Source organism: Cygnus atratus, chromosome 11, assembly GCF_013377495.2.
Source record: "Cygnus atratus isolate AKBS03 ecotype Queensland, Australia chromosome 11, CAtr_DNAZoo_HiC_assembly, whole genome shotgun sequence".
Lineage (NCBI taxonomy): Eukaryota > Metazoa > Chordata > Aves > Anseriformes > Anatidae > Cygnus > Cygnus atratus.
The window spans coordinates 15,473,228-15,487,734 of record NC_066372.1 but is presented as its reverse complement, the minus strand read 5'-3'; positions in this window follow the sequence as shown (position 1 = coordinate 15,487,734).

Genomic DNA, 14,507 nt, shown 5'->3' with positions numbered 1-14,507 from the left:
CAGCCTGCATTAGGCTTCAGTCAAGTGTGTGCTGACCGCTAGCAAAGGGAGGAGGAAGGGTTCCTGCCAAAAACACAGCTGGCTTAGCTGAGGTGCTGCTGAAGGCCAGGGGAGGCTGGAGTGGATTTAGTGCGATGCCAGCACCTGGGCATTGAGCCCTTGTTTTGTTCTCACTATATGGACGCTTTGTTTTGCTTCTTTCTTTTGCCCCCTGCAGCAATAAAAGGCCAGAACGATTGGATCGCCACCAATACAATGTGCAGTTATTCCACTGATTTTAAGAATATCAATGCCTTGTGTACACAAGACATTGATTTTCTTGTCACCCCAGCACACCGAAGGGAGACCCACTAAAGAGGCACTTGAATGGCATCGGGGATGGCGGATGGGAGATCCCATGGGGGTGCTGACACGAGATGCTGGGATTCGCGACCTTCCTTTCTCCCTGGGGATGTCTGCAGCCTGCAGTCACTGCTGCTATGAGTTTTGCTGACACTTGCTGGGAGCGCAGGCTTGCTGCAGTGGAAGAACTCAAAGCAGCAGCAGCCCGGAGCAATGGGAGGTGAGAAAATCCTCTCGCACATAAGACAAGAGGCTCGGCTGAGATTTCACAATTCACCGAGACACGGTGTAAGCAATGACCTACATTCATGTACAAGGCATGGGACCCAAAATTAAACAAGGTGTGATGGAGCAGAAGTGGTGCGTGGTGCCCAGCCAGGTTCTGCAGCTGGGTCTGAGCCTGGCCCTCGGTGCTGGATCAGTCCTCCACGATGGGTGCTGGTCCTAAATCAAACCGAGGTGCCCGACCTGTCTCTCACCAGCTGATAATGAGAGGAAACCAGCCACAAACACATCTCCCCCTGGGCAGCCCCTGCAAGCTGTTGATGGCAAGTGTCACCAGGAGTGGGGGCTTTTCCATATCTTGTCCATACAAAAATTTCCCTTTCCTTTTTCCCCCCACTTTTCACCTTATTCCTCTTCCTTCAGACTATTTTATCTCTTTCCTCTTGTTTTACTTCTAGAAGGGGTTACTTATCAATTGTCTGGCAGCGTTTTAAATGTCCTCCCAAGCCTGGGGAACGTAGCAGGCATGCGAAGGCTTTTCCCTTTTCCCTACGGGCAAAATCCAGATGCTATTATTCATATTTTCTCAAGACTAAAGATATTCTGGGTATTGAGGTAACATGATGGATGGAGTGAAGATAAAGACTGAAGGGATCAGTGGAAATGGCACTTTGATAAAAAAAAAAGAAAAGGATAAAGCATATGAAACACTGCACATTCCTTTATTCACGAAAAGCACCTGCCAGAGGTTTTTTTTTTTTCCCGCCCTGTTCAACATACTAGAAAGATAGAAAGAACAGAGAGATAGTAGAAATGTTAAAATTCCTTTTGTTATCTATCCTTCTCCGTGCAGCATGGGGCTGACTGTGCAGCACCTGCCTGTGCACGGCCGTGCCCTCCCTCCCCAAACAGCCCAGCAAAGCAGGGCATCCGTCCACCTGTGTGTATTCTAGATTCAACCTGAAGCTAGGAAACATCAGCACTGGCAAAGGGGGCTTGCTTGGAGCTGTGAATCTGGGTCACGCCGAAGATTAGTGACCTACATTTCCCAGGTTCAGAACTGCAGGCTGAAGTCGGAGTCGCCAAGCCCTGCGAGCGTCCCCGAGATGGGGGAACCAGCCCTGAGGGTGCGGGGTGGGGATGGAGATGGCCTGAGGCAGCTCCCACACACCCAGAGACCCAAACCTGGTCATAAAAGGATTTGAAAAGACCCCAAATTCAGCTTGCTTGCCTCTTTGTTGGTTCTTTATGTTTCATATAAGGTCATCCTCTAGTTAATTTGCGTGTTTCAGCGGGCACTTCCTTGCACACCCCTCCACCTCTTACAGCCTTGAAATGAGACCTGGCACAGGCCCAGGAGCTGCGGCTGAGACCCTCGGAGGCACGGCGAGGAGGCTCTCGAGCACCCGGAGCTGCCTGCTCGTGTCCTCCCGGGTGCCTTTGCTGCTGGAGAGGCTGAGCACTGGATTCCAGGCCGAGGAGGACATGTGCTAACTGCACAAACACTTCGGCAGCAGGTTTGTGCAGTTTTAGCCCTTTCTGTTCAGCAACACAAAGCCTGCTGCTTCCTCTGTGCAAGCTGCATCTTCTCATCAGTCTTTTTGGCATGTGGAATTGCCAAAGCATTAGCAGGGGAGCAAGCGTTAGACACCCTCTTCACCTGTCTTGACATTAACTAAAGAATTATTAGTATAATAAACATTTTACTTTGCTTTCTTTCTAAGCCTCAGTGCAGAATGTTTTGCAGAGCTCGAGTGCAAATCTGGACCCTGTGGCTTTTGTCAAAATACCGAATGCTGAGTTCCCGCTCGCCTCCCTCCCGACGTCGTTAATGATAATAATCATCCCCCCACAGCTCCTAATCCTCTTTGCAAAATGCTCTGTGAGTGCTGGGCTGAGTCTCCTCTGCCCTGCGCGTTCTGCAAGCGTTTATGTTAACACAACACAGCCACAGAAAACACCTGATGGGACTTGTAACTCTGCCTGCAGCCTGTATGCAATGGGATATCCCATGCAAAGAGCAGTGTGACCTGCAGGAGGAAAGTCCCAGAGCAGGGACATCTCCTCAGTCCCTATCTCAGAGACTTATATTTTATGTTAACACGTGCAAAGTCTAGCCCAGTTGCTGTGTTAAAAACCCACCCGAGCAAACGGACCCTGCTGGGGATTAGCCTGCCCCCCTGCCTGAGATACCGGTTTAGTTTTTACATCTATCTTCTCTCGATGTGCAGGTGTTAAGTCTCAGCTCATTTCAGGTTCCTCTTTAAAACCACCTCTGAAGTGATGGGTCCCCTCAGACCAATACTGAAGTAATGATTGCAGCGTCCCTGGGACAGCCTCTGTGATGGGCACAGATTAATCAAGCATCAGTTATAGAGCACATCCAACCTCACAGGAGAATGGCAAGACCTCGAATACTCCCTGGTATAACAGCGAGCTCTTATTTAATGTTCTCCAGTAATTTATCTCCAAGATCTTTAACAAGGTGGGCTATTGTTGTTCTCCTCCTTTGGAAAATGAAGAACTGCAGCAGAGATGTGAAATTACCCTCAAGTTCACACGAGTTTTAAGGCCTGCCTAGGAGAACCAGGAAAAAAAATATCCCATTAAGTATATATTTTTGATGAAATTTTCAGTTTCAAAAATACTTCAGATTTGCCACAGGAGCAGTGAGGTTTTGGCAGATGTTTTTCACTGGAAAAAAGAAAAAAAAAAAAAGGAAAATCAAATCATACCAAGAAGATCCAGGCTGCACGTTTGGGGCAGGTTTACCTAACCTGCGAGGTGCCTCACGGGCCCGTAGGAAATCATGGAGGAGCACAATGGCACGGCACATCCAGTCTGTGATGCCAGGGGAGCAATTCAGCAACGCACTGAACACTGGCCGGGCTGAAAGCTTTTAAGCCTTTCTAAATCACACTTTTTCTAAATACGTGCATTTGTGCCGTTTCTCTTCCGCGAAAATTGTGGCTTTCATCTTCATTCCCAAGGAAAGCAAATACCAAGGCAGCGCAGGGCTCGGCAGGGGGAAAATGCTCTTTCCCTGTCTAGTGAGTAGGATGGGATTAGAACAGGGAAGGCATGTAGCGCACTGATTTCCCTGCTCACAGATCCTCTCCCTCCTGCAACAAGTCTGTGCTCTTAGAAATGAGCAAATTTGTGTCCTGCCTCAGAGTTCTGATCTGTCTGCATTCGGCTTTATGGTAAATATCAAGGTTTCCACAAGGAAACAGCTTCTCCTTGTGGTCTCGTTGCTAGGCCGGGTCCTTTGGTGCCACGTTTCCACCTTTCTCCCTCCTGGTTTATTACAGTGAGCCCACTGCAAGACTTCATTCTTTTTTCATGAAATGTCTTGCAGTCCATTTACCAGCACATTGTGAAATCTAAGCATTAATAATTAAGGCTACAGCTGTCAAAATAAATGGCTGAGGTCCATTTTGGCAATGTTATGAAATATTATCCCCCCATGCTGAGGAGGGGGGCGTTTTTCTGTAGCGCCTGCATGCCCGCAGCTAGGAGACTGGCAGTGCCCTGTAATCAGCGATGAGTTTCCCAGTCATTAGCTCAAATTAGAGCGGCCGTGATGACAAGTCGGACGGCAGCTCCAGCTCCTAATGGCCGAGGAAGGTTCAGGCTGCCCCTTCTGCTGAGTGGAGCAGAATGGGTCATTTTGTCCCCATTTCGGGAAAGAGGCACAGACCAGTTGCATAATGCTGTGTTTGGTGCCAGCACGGGGAGAGCTCTGTGGGCATTTCATGCTGCCCTGTGTCTCCCTGCCTGTGAACAACACTGAAATTCATCCCACGTGGGTGTCTGTGCCCCATCTGCCCCGAGGTCCTCGTGCTCTCCATCACCTCCAGCCAGCATCCTCCTGGTGCCAGCTCCGGTCTCTCCTCCCAGAAATAAAGCAGTGAGACTGAGCTCTGAACACCTCCCGAATCTCTGGTTCCTCTCCCAGCCGTCAGGCTTACCCAGAGGAAGTTTTTTCACCCAGTTTCTGACTGCGAAGGTGCTGACCCAGAGCCGCAAGCCGTGGTGCAGATGAAAGAAAGTTATGGCTGAGAGTGGGCTGTGAGCTGTGGGGAACAGCTGAGCTCCGCAGAGATGGGGAAGAGCAGTGCTGGGAGCTCGCACAACGTTTTTTCACCAGTCATATGATACGTAGGGTTTTTGAAGTCACAGCTCTTGAACTTGAGATTATTTGAGATGCTCCGCTTTCATTAATACAACAAAAGCTGCGAGCTTCTAGCCCTCATGGTTACAGGGAAAAAGCTTGAAAAAAGACCCCGAGAAGCAGAGAAAAATAACACAATTAAAAATAGATGGCATATAGAAAGATTCCCACAGGCATTGTTCTGAAATAATTTCCTGATTTGGGGGGAAGGTTGAGCTCGGGGGTTACCAGCTCCAGAGCTTGCTCTCCCGTCCCAGCAGAGAGAAACGTCCCCAAACAGCCCTGTTCTGCCTCCCCGAGCCGTGGCCAGCATCAGGCTGCCCCACGTTAGCCACACGTTGTCCCCAGAGCCTGGCGTGGGGCACGTGGGGCTCAGGATGAGCATCCCCAAACCTGCTGCATGCTAAGGGCTGGCAGAGCCCCTGCCACACGCCTCTCTCTCACAGCTGCCATCAGGAGAGGGCTTTTTGGTAGCTCCATGACAAAAGGAGCGGATCAAAAGGCCAGAAAAGCTGGGATTTTCCCTCTGGCCCTGCCACTACCTCGCCGTCTGCTCTGTGGTGAGTCACTTAAACCACCCCAAAGGCCATATGCGAGCCCTTGGCTGCACGGTTTGCAGAAACACAGGGCACCAGCCCGTGCTGAATACCAAGCTGCATCTCCAAGTGCCGGGCTTTAGCTGTGGAAATGCTGGCGAAGCCTCCACGCCTCTGTTCCCTTTATCTGTGAAGTGAAGATAATGGCATTGGCGCGTCGTCACGAATGCTCTGAGCCCTTCATCGGAGGGGGGTGGATGTTTCGCCGAGATCCTCGGGCATTTGGAAGCGCAAGTCCCAGCGAAAATCAGTTTGCAATTAGTCTTAGATTATTCTCCAAATGTTTTTCTCTCCGTATCTCCCCGCTGGAGTGCTCTTTTCTCGCATGTAGAATTTTCCTCCACTCGAGAGCAGGGGAAAGGAGGCTTGCAAAGGTTTTCCCTGGCTCCCACCCAAGCTGCTAAGTGAGGGCCACGGGGTTCACCCTGGTCTTCTTGTGGCTCCTCAGCCCTTGCAGAAGTGATGCCTTGGTGCTGCCAACCACCTGGTAGACACTGCTGGCTTCTGGGCCGTGAGAATCCCAAACAACTGCTGCGGTCGGATTTCTTTCCCTTCAAGGATGTGGTCGAGCCCTCTGGGTGGCTTTGAGATGCCACCTCCCCTGGGACTTGTTAAAGTGCTTCATCAGTGCCCATCTTCCTCTGCAGGGATGACCTTTAACTCATCTCTGCTGTTGCTACCTGACTCGGATCACCTCAGAAGAAAGGTTGCCATGGTGATTTCATATTCAGCTCAGCCAAAAAATCCCGGCTTCTGTATCTTATTAAATGCTCCCTTTCAAGGGCCCTACGTGCGGAGATCCAAGGCCAGGGGTTGCCTGCGCCCATTGCGGCCCCAAGCGTGGTCGCCAGGAGCTTCCCCACCAGCCAGCTCTCCATTACCCCTCCGCCGTGCCCAGGAGGCTTTTTTTTTTTCCACGTTCAGGTAAAAGCTCGGGGTTTCAAGCCATTAGTATTGCTATGAAAACACTTCTCTGCAAAATGTCAATCAGCCTTTTCGAGGGGATTTTTCACAGCTCTAATCTAAACTGCACTGTCAAATGTCAGGAGTGGATGTTTAATGAGGATCAGTTGGAAGCCCTAATTGGATGGGTATTCAATGGCTTCTTTTTTTATTTTTTTTAGTTGTTGTTTTATCCTTGGGACTCTGTTTTCACAGAGTTTCTCGTTAAATTTTAGAAGCTAATCTCCATTTAAACTGCAGGCTCAGTGAACCTTGGTCCTCGGGGGCTGCTTGGAGCCACGGCTGTTGTGGGCTTTCATTGAATTCACCTGGAAGGCAGAGCGAAAACCCACCCAGGATGTTTCTGCCTGAACAATGAGCACCATTTTGGGATTTCGGTAGTCTGTTTCCTGCAAAAGGCTGGCTAAATGGGACAAACAGGAAAATCTCAGGTCTGAAGGCAGCCAGGTGCTGGGGTACCGGGGTGCCTGCTTGGCTCGGCATGCACCGAGGCTGCTGCCTTCTCTGCTGAGAAATGTGCACGCAGGGGGCATGCAGCTCGCAGATATTCTCTGTGTTTGCCTCTTAATGGGTTTGGGCATCTGCAGCAATGGGTGGCAAAGCTCTGGTCCCTTCTATAGCCAAGACTTACCCCAAAGTCATGCAACCCCTTTAAAACAGCTGGAGATGGTGCCTGCGTGCCCTGCAGCATCCTCTCCGGGCCTCATTACCTCCCATGGCCACGCTCCCTCCATCAGAGGCAACAGGTGCTGCTGAAAACAGTTTCGAGACATCTGCCACCAGCACAAAGCGCTCCGTGCTGTATCATCTGGGAAACTGAGACCCCTCCGAGCTGTGCCCAGGCCGTCCCAGCCCGCACCCCCGCACCCTCCGCAGCCACCCGCACGCCTGCCTGGTGGCCGAGCTCTCCGACAGCTCCGTGCCTCCACTTACATCCCCTGCACTTCTTTGTCTTGTGCAGCACGTGCTTCCTAACAGGAAAACCTTTCCGACACGGCTTATTTTTCCATATGAGCTCAGTGTCCTGAACGCCTCCGTTCAAACAATTGTTCTTTGATTTTCTCCCCCCCACACAGAAAAAAAAATAAAATAAATTTATAGCAGATGATTATTAAAGCATCCTGTTTTCCTACAGACATGCTTTTATTGCGTTTTTAATTAAAACCTCGGGAGGACCATAAAAGACATATCACAGATGCAAGTGTTTCCATACCCTGTTCCACATTAAAGCCATAAATAACTCAGCGCCCCTGCAGCTCCTCCTCTCTGCCCCCATTGCCCTGCAGCACCCGCAGAGGTCCACATTTCTACCAGATCCTTGGATAGGAAACAGCAACTATTCCAGCACACATGTAATACCTTCTCTCCACCCCTAATTGCATTTCATTTATCACTTGCAGTTACCAAAATGACTGACTTCTTCCAAAAATAAACCACGGGATGTTCCAAGCTGCCTGGCGTCTCCAGCAGTTCTCAAGCCAAGGAATTTGTGGCCTCCTGCTCTCTCTGGAAAGCCTGGGAGCACACCTGTGTGCCTGTAAATCTGCCCTTTATTCCATAAAGTCACCAGAAAAATGCCATGAACCCCGTACTGAAGGCAGGTGAGACCCACAGGTCACAAACCATAACGTCTGCCCAGTCATTTCGAGGCATTTGTTACGGTGCCTTAAGTCAGCAACCTCAACAGCTCCCCTGGTCTCCAGCCAGGAGTAAAAGCGCTGAAGGAAATCAGGCCGCAGTCATTTCCCCAAACCACAGAGCTAACATGCATGGTAATTAATTTCTTTAGCAGAGAGAGGTTTTCCTAGCCGCTGTGAACTCTCCCAGGCGCTGCCACAGCAGCGCATCCCCTTGGCGGTCAGACGGCCTTCCCACGGCTTTCCTCACGTGTCCCACCCAGTTCGGCGGAAAAATCCGGCAGAAATTTTCCAGCACGGTGCCTGAAACGGAGCTGCCGAGGTCCAGCCTTTGAGGAGACCTTCTGAGGGGGTGGATGAAATTGTGGTGCCGCTGGGCTTGGTGGATGCCTCTTACTGACTTCATCTTGAGTCCCACCACACAACGGCTTCTCGATGCAAGGACTGACAATGCATAATAGGGTCTAGAGACTTTGGGTGCTCATAATCTGTTTAAAAGAAAACAAAACAAACAAACAAACATACCATAAGCCCAGGGCTTGTGGTTAATATGGACCTTGTAGGAACAAAGTCAATTTGTTCTGCAGTTGTCTTAGTTACGGAGGAACTTCAAGAGTCCTTTCTCCAGCTTTCTTATGTTTGTCATTGAAGGTTTCCTAAATTATGCTTGCAAGTGTCTAAATCTGATCACAGATGGAGCATAAATGCCATGTTATGAATTCGAAGGACACAGCTTACTTTCCGGAGAATAATACATTGCAGTAATTTGATACAGAATAACGGAGACGGTTTTTGTTTTGTTTTCTTTTCACCATGCTTCCTTCAAAGCTCGCATCCACAACACAACATTCGCCCACCCCCGTAACTAACTCGTTATTTTACAGCAAGTGAAATGAAACCGGAGACAAATGACTGTTGTTTAGTGCCATTAGTTTCAATGGCTTTACACAATATTTGAGTCATTGGCTCGCCTCTTGCTTTGGAGGAAGCCCAAATCTGGATGAATCTATGCGCATTACAAACCATCCATGGGGCCAGGCTGGGCCTGCCTAGCAGATGCGGGTCCATATGCTTTGGCTCTGCACCCATATGGAGCGCTAATCTGCAGTCCAGGAATAGAGCACGCCACCGCTCCTCTTTTCTAGCAACCTCCCATCCAAAGTCATTTCCAGACACGAGCCCAGTTAAGCAAGTTCATCTGGAACCTGTACAGCAAGACGCCACAAGACTGATGGGCCAAGCATAATATTTTCCTTGCTTTGTGGTTCCTGCTGAAGCTTAAATTGGAACATTTTCTAGAAAGCAGCATGTTAGGCTTTCCAGAGCGCTAGTTACAAAACCCATTACACTCCTGTAATGTGCTTTAACCTCTGCCGCCTGGGTCGTGCAAGAACACGGCGTGCTTCGTCGGCGCTCGCTGGAGGGATTTCTCCAGGCAACCAAACCAGCAAATAGCCGCGGATATTTCACAACGCCCGGGAGGTTTTGTTTGCAGGAGGCACAGGATTAGTATCAGCTGGCCTGCCACCATTTCAACACGGAGGACTTAGCTTTTATTGCTGGCTGTGCTCCTCCAGCAGCGCCAGCTGGTTTCGTCTGGCCAGGCGCTTTCGGGGGGGATGACAGCCTCCCCCTGGATGGCTTTAGGGGTTGGAGGATGCTGGTTTTCTTGGTGCCTAATCCTTGCTCAAACCCCGTGCTTTTGTCATGGATGCAATGCAAGAGTTAGAGCTCAGTCCTGGTCAGAGCACATGAGAAGTAAATTCAGTGCCTGCACTGTGCAGTCTTAAAGGAGAGCTGGGTGCTCACCTCAAGCTATATAAGGAACAGGCACGTTGTTTATTTTCATTTTATATTTTATTTTATACTTTTTATTTTATACTTTTTTGTACTCTTTATTTTAATTTAATTTTATTTATAGGGTCTGGGAGGCAAGCACACCCTGTACCAGCCCCCCAGCCCATCCCCATGATGCTGGGATGAACAATGCTCCCTCCATAGAAGCATGGCTTGGGTTTTGCTGTCACACCTTGCACGGGATGGGGACCCCAGACCACCCCTGGGGTGGGCGTCCTTCTCCTGCCCCATGCCTCTCTTTTTAGAGGGTTGGAGATAGCTGCTGCTGGCTAGGTGCTGGGGATCCTTACACTGGGTGGAAGATACTTCCCTCAATGGTGCTATTTCGTGTTTGTGCTTGACCCAAAGTTGTGAGAGCATCACTGTAGGAAGGGTTTGTTGGAGCTAACTGTGATTCCTGCAGAAATGCTCACAGATTTGCTTGGAGATGCTGTTAAGCAGCTACATGCGTCTGCCTTCAGCTGGATCATGCATGTAATTGGCATGCAACACTTTGCTCATGCGTGGGGCTAGGTTTGATGGAGCTGAACAGGGGTGATTCCAGCTGGAAAAGGAGCTTATTGCCAAATGCCTCGATGCTGCTACTCCTGGGTGTTTTGGTCAGCATTCAGACCTCTGCTCAGTCTTTCTCAGTTTTTTTCTTTGCAAAAATGGATGATGATCTACTCTCTGTGGGAGTGGAAAATCAGGCATATAGTCCATTCCCCAGTGGTGGCCTCTCCAGCCTGGAGCCTAAGCTGATCCTCTGCCTGGGCCTGCCACCAGGGTGATATTTTGCTGATGAACTCATAAATGTGAGAAATCCAGTGAGGAAAGGAACCAAAACACTGAATGGGCTGAACAACGTGTGGTGTAAGGAGGCACCACACCGGAGACCAAGGTCACACACCTGCTTTTGCCTCCTGATGCCGAGAAGCACTCTGAAGTAAACCATGTCCTTGCCATCCCAGTGGGGATCTCAGAGATTTAAGCTTTAATTTCCATATTTTCAAGCCTCTCTAGCATGAAATTGAGTAGCTTAAACGTTTTAGAAGGGATGATGGTCAAAAAATATCATCTGTATAACAAGATCTGCAGATGGTGAAACATTTTAAAAACTTTTGCACAAAATTAAAAATGAATCTGTGTTTGGGCCAACTGAAACCATTTATACCATTTAAAACAGACTGACTGAAGTCCACCGCTCTCAGTGTTGTTCCCAAACAGCATCCAAAACAGTGTAAAACTGAAAACAATTTTCATCACACCTTCAAAACAAAACATCGTGTCTGTCAGGTTCGCAAGAGCAGCGTCTCAAAAACACATTCAGTTGTTTTCCAGCACTAAAAAAACACCTCAGGCGGATGGAGTTCATAGAAGCCACTGCAACTCACCTGGGCAAATGCAAGTCAGTGTGAGAGTAGGCAGCATTGAATTAAATTAATAAATTGCATTAATTAGATGGGATCTTGGCATCATTGACCTTTGCACAGACTGCAGCTTGACCAGAGGAGCCATACCCTGTGCCAGTATGAGGTGTGGGCAAGATAGCCCCTCTGAGAGCAGCATCCAGTGGTGTATGTGTATTTTTGTAGCAGGAACAGAAAGCTCTGGGCCATGCATCCCCCTCGGCACAGCCCCATGGGACAAGCGCAGCCAGAGCCAAGTTAAACCTCTCCTGGAGGGACATTCCTCAGGCTGGACAAGGCCCGGTTTTGGGTTGGTAAAGGCAGACTTGTTTCCTGAGCTTCGTTCACCAGGGAAGAAAATCACTGGAGCAATCAAAGGGAGAGGAAAGCATGAGCTCACTTGCTGGGCATCAGAGGGCGAGGCCACTTCTTATCCCCGGGCTGGCTTCCGAGCATGTGGCAGATCAGAAGGCTGGGATGTAACAAAGCCAACCAAGATTAAAAAGAAAGGTAAACCAGGCAGCTGTGCTTTTGGCTGTGGCTTGGCTGAGCAGTCAAGACCCTTATCTGCAAGCTGTGGTGAGGGAAGAACAGACAGGAGGCACACAAGGATGGAAAGGGCATTGCACTTGGATAGAAGCATCCCTGGACCAGTGCCACAGCAATACAAACACAGCCCTAGCTCTGAATTCAGCCACATGGAAACTCCAATTCAGCTCTATTTTACAAGTCCAGGTCTAACATCAGCTGCTTGTTACGGTCTGAAAGTTTATTCCTAGCCCACAGCAGGGAAATACGCATCCCAGAGCCACAAGTTTGGGCTGGAGGCAGCAGCAGGATGGCGGAGTGAAGAGCCAAGGGGCATCCAGCGTGTTCACGGCACAGCACATGCACCTGGATGGCATCCATATGGGATTTTGTCTTCCTCTCAACAGCAGGAGAGCCTTAACTGGCATGAAGGCATCCACCAAGCAGCAGCCCGGTCCCCAGGCATCTGGTGGCTGCCTGATTGCAGTCCCACGTGGCAGCACCAGGGCGGCTGGTGTCAATTCGGGAGCCTGGAGAGCATCCATCTGCCGCAAGCACCGCTGCTCCCCACACGGAGAAGGTGAACCTCAAACTCTCCTCCCGCTGCTCAGAAAGCAGGAGGGCTCTGCAGCTTGCCCAGCTGCTGGGGCTTGGGAGAGCTGGGTCCCAGCTGCCTGCTGGAAACAGGTGACAAAGCGCACTGCCAATGGGGATTGGGATTGGAGTCCCTCCAAGAACCACGCCGGAGGACCTGACACGGCCATTAAAGAACAGGGAGGTTTCTGCGTGCTTCTTGTGCCAGGGCCCAACCTGGATGGCAGCGAGGTGAAGTGGGAGCTCTGCCACTGATTTGAGCAGCTGCAGGGCTTCACTCTTGGTTTAATACATTTAAAACAGGGAAATAGAAACACCACCAGCAATTTCATCCTCCAGGATAATTTGTCTATACCTTGCCTGGGCTCTGCCCCAGATGCTTCAAGGGCACCAGAAATCCCCCTTCTCTCTTCCCTTTTCTCCATATTTAACCAGCATAACATTTCACAGTCTTAACCCACTTCTCACATTGATACATCAAAAAAAAAATCGCACATTTTTTTCATTTTCTTGCATTTTTATTTAAAAAGAAGGTTTGCTAACAGCGATCAGTACCGTGGCCCAGGCTCCTCAATACAACAGTTGGCTTTAGCAGTCCTGTGGCTTCATCCCCATCTCTCCCTCCTCCGTACCAGGACAAACCAGGGATCATCCCATTTAGCAACCACTCCTGAATCGTGGGATACTCCTCGGCACTGCAGACGACTTCCACCTTGCAGTTTCACTCTTTGCCTCCTCCTGTCTCAGGAAGCCTCAACAGCTTAAGCTGAGGTTCACAGCCAGATTTAACTTTATCCTGCCACTAAACTCAATAAAAATTAAAAAAAAAAAAAAACAGGCTTAAAAAGCATACATAAAATAAATCACTTTCTGGAGTTGGAAAGAAACGTCCCCCTGGCGGCAGATTAGCCCACTTTTATCCACTATAATGTTGCTTACACCTTAATCTTCGGCATCTTCATCTGACACTAATTAGCAGGCTGGAGGTTCCTACGAGTATCATACTGTCTACATCCCAAAACATGAAAGAGAGCTCTTTCTTTTACCACTCGAAGCACTCTGCTTTTAAAGAAGCAATGTGAAGTACTTTAAAACCCAAAACATACACTTTTCAACTTAAAAACCACAGCAGTAGGAGGAGGCACAAAGGTGCTGAAACCTCACCACAAAAGCATTGCGACGCTTGCCCAGGGCTCGGCTGTGCATTATTTGCTTGCACACAAATTAAAACCAAATTGCACTCGCTGAACCCCGGACTCACCTGCACTCTGGCACCCAGCACTAATTAGGAGATGAATCAAGGAGGTCATGGAAGCAGAAAATTAAATGAGCTAATCAGACCAATCTAGTTACTTCCCTCAAAAAAGGAATGCAAAATTTAGAGAAAAGCCAACGCAGTTGTAAGAACTTTTTCATATTTTAGGTACTCTCAGAAAAGCATGGGAAAAAGATTAATTATTTCTTTGACGTTCATTACTACGCAAGCATCCCGTTGAGAGCTATCTGACATCCTATTTAACTGTTCAGAACAACTAATTGGAGCTTGAAATAAAGGATAGATCAGGACTTCAGTAATGCAGCGCTGTGTGCTGGCTCCTTGTGGAGAAGTGAAAATAAATTTAGACTTGATAAAGTCCCTTGCAGTCTTGTGGTCTTTCTGCTTGGCTGGGTCTCAGGCCTATCACCAATATTTCAGCAGTTATTCTTGGAGGGGGAGAGAAGTCAGGCTGCTTAGCAGGTAGTTTTTGGGAATTAAGAGCTAGATGTACTTATGGTTTTCATGAGCCCTGGCAGATGTTGAGTGTCTTAGACTGGGGCACAGTAAGACACTTAATACTAATGGCGTTGGTTTGCAGCAAAAAACCTTCCTGCCACGTTCCAGCATCTCTGCTCCTTCCCTTCTATATCTCTCCTTAAGAAAGGATGAGGAAATTCATCCTCAGTATCCTCCTAACTGTCCACCCAGCTCATCCACCACCTCCTGGAGGCTTCTCCCTTGCCTCTCCAAAGGCTGTGCTGCGCTCAGATCTGTGTGCTGCCCTGCTGGGCACCAGTCCCTGCTGGCAGGGGACAGGTCCCGCTGGGTGTTCCTCAGCTGTGAGAGCCGCCAACAAACCTTCCCTGCCCACCCCGCTCCCTGCCCCTTCCCTCCCCGCCACGAGCACAGAGCCAAGAACGTGCCTTGCTGCAGCGCACCAGGCGC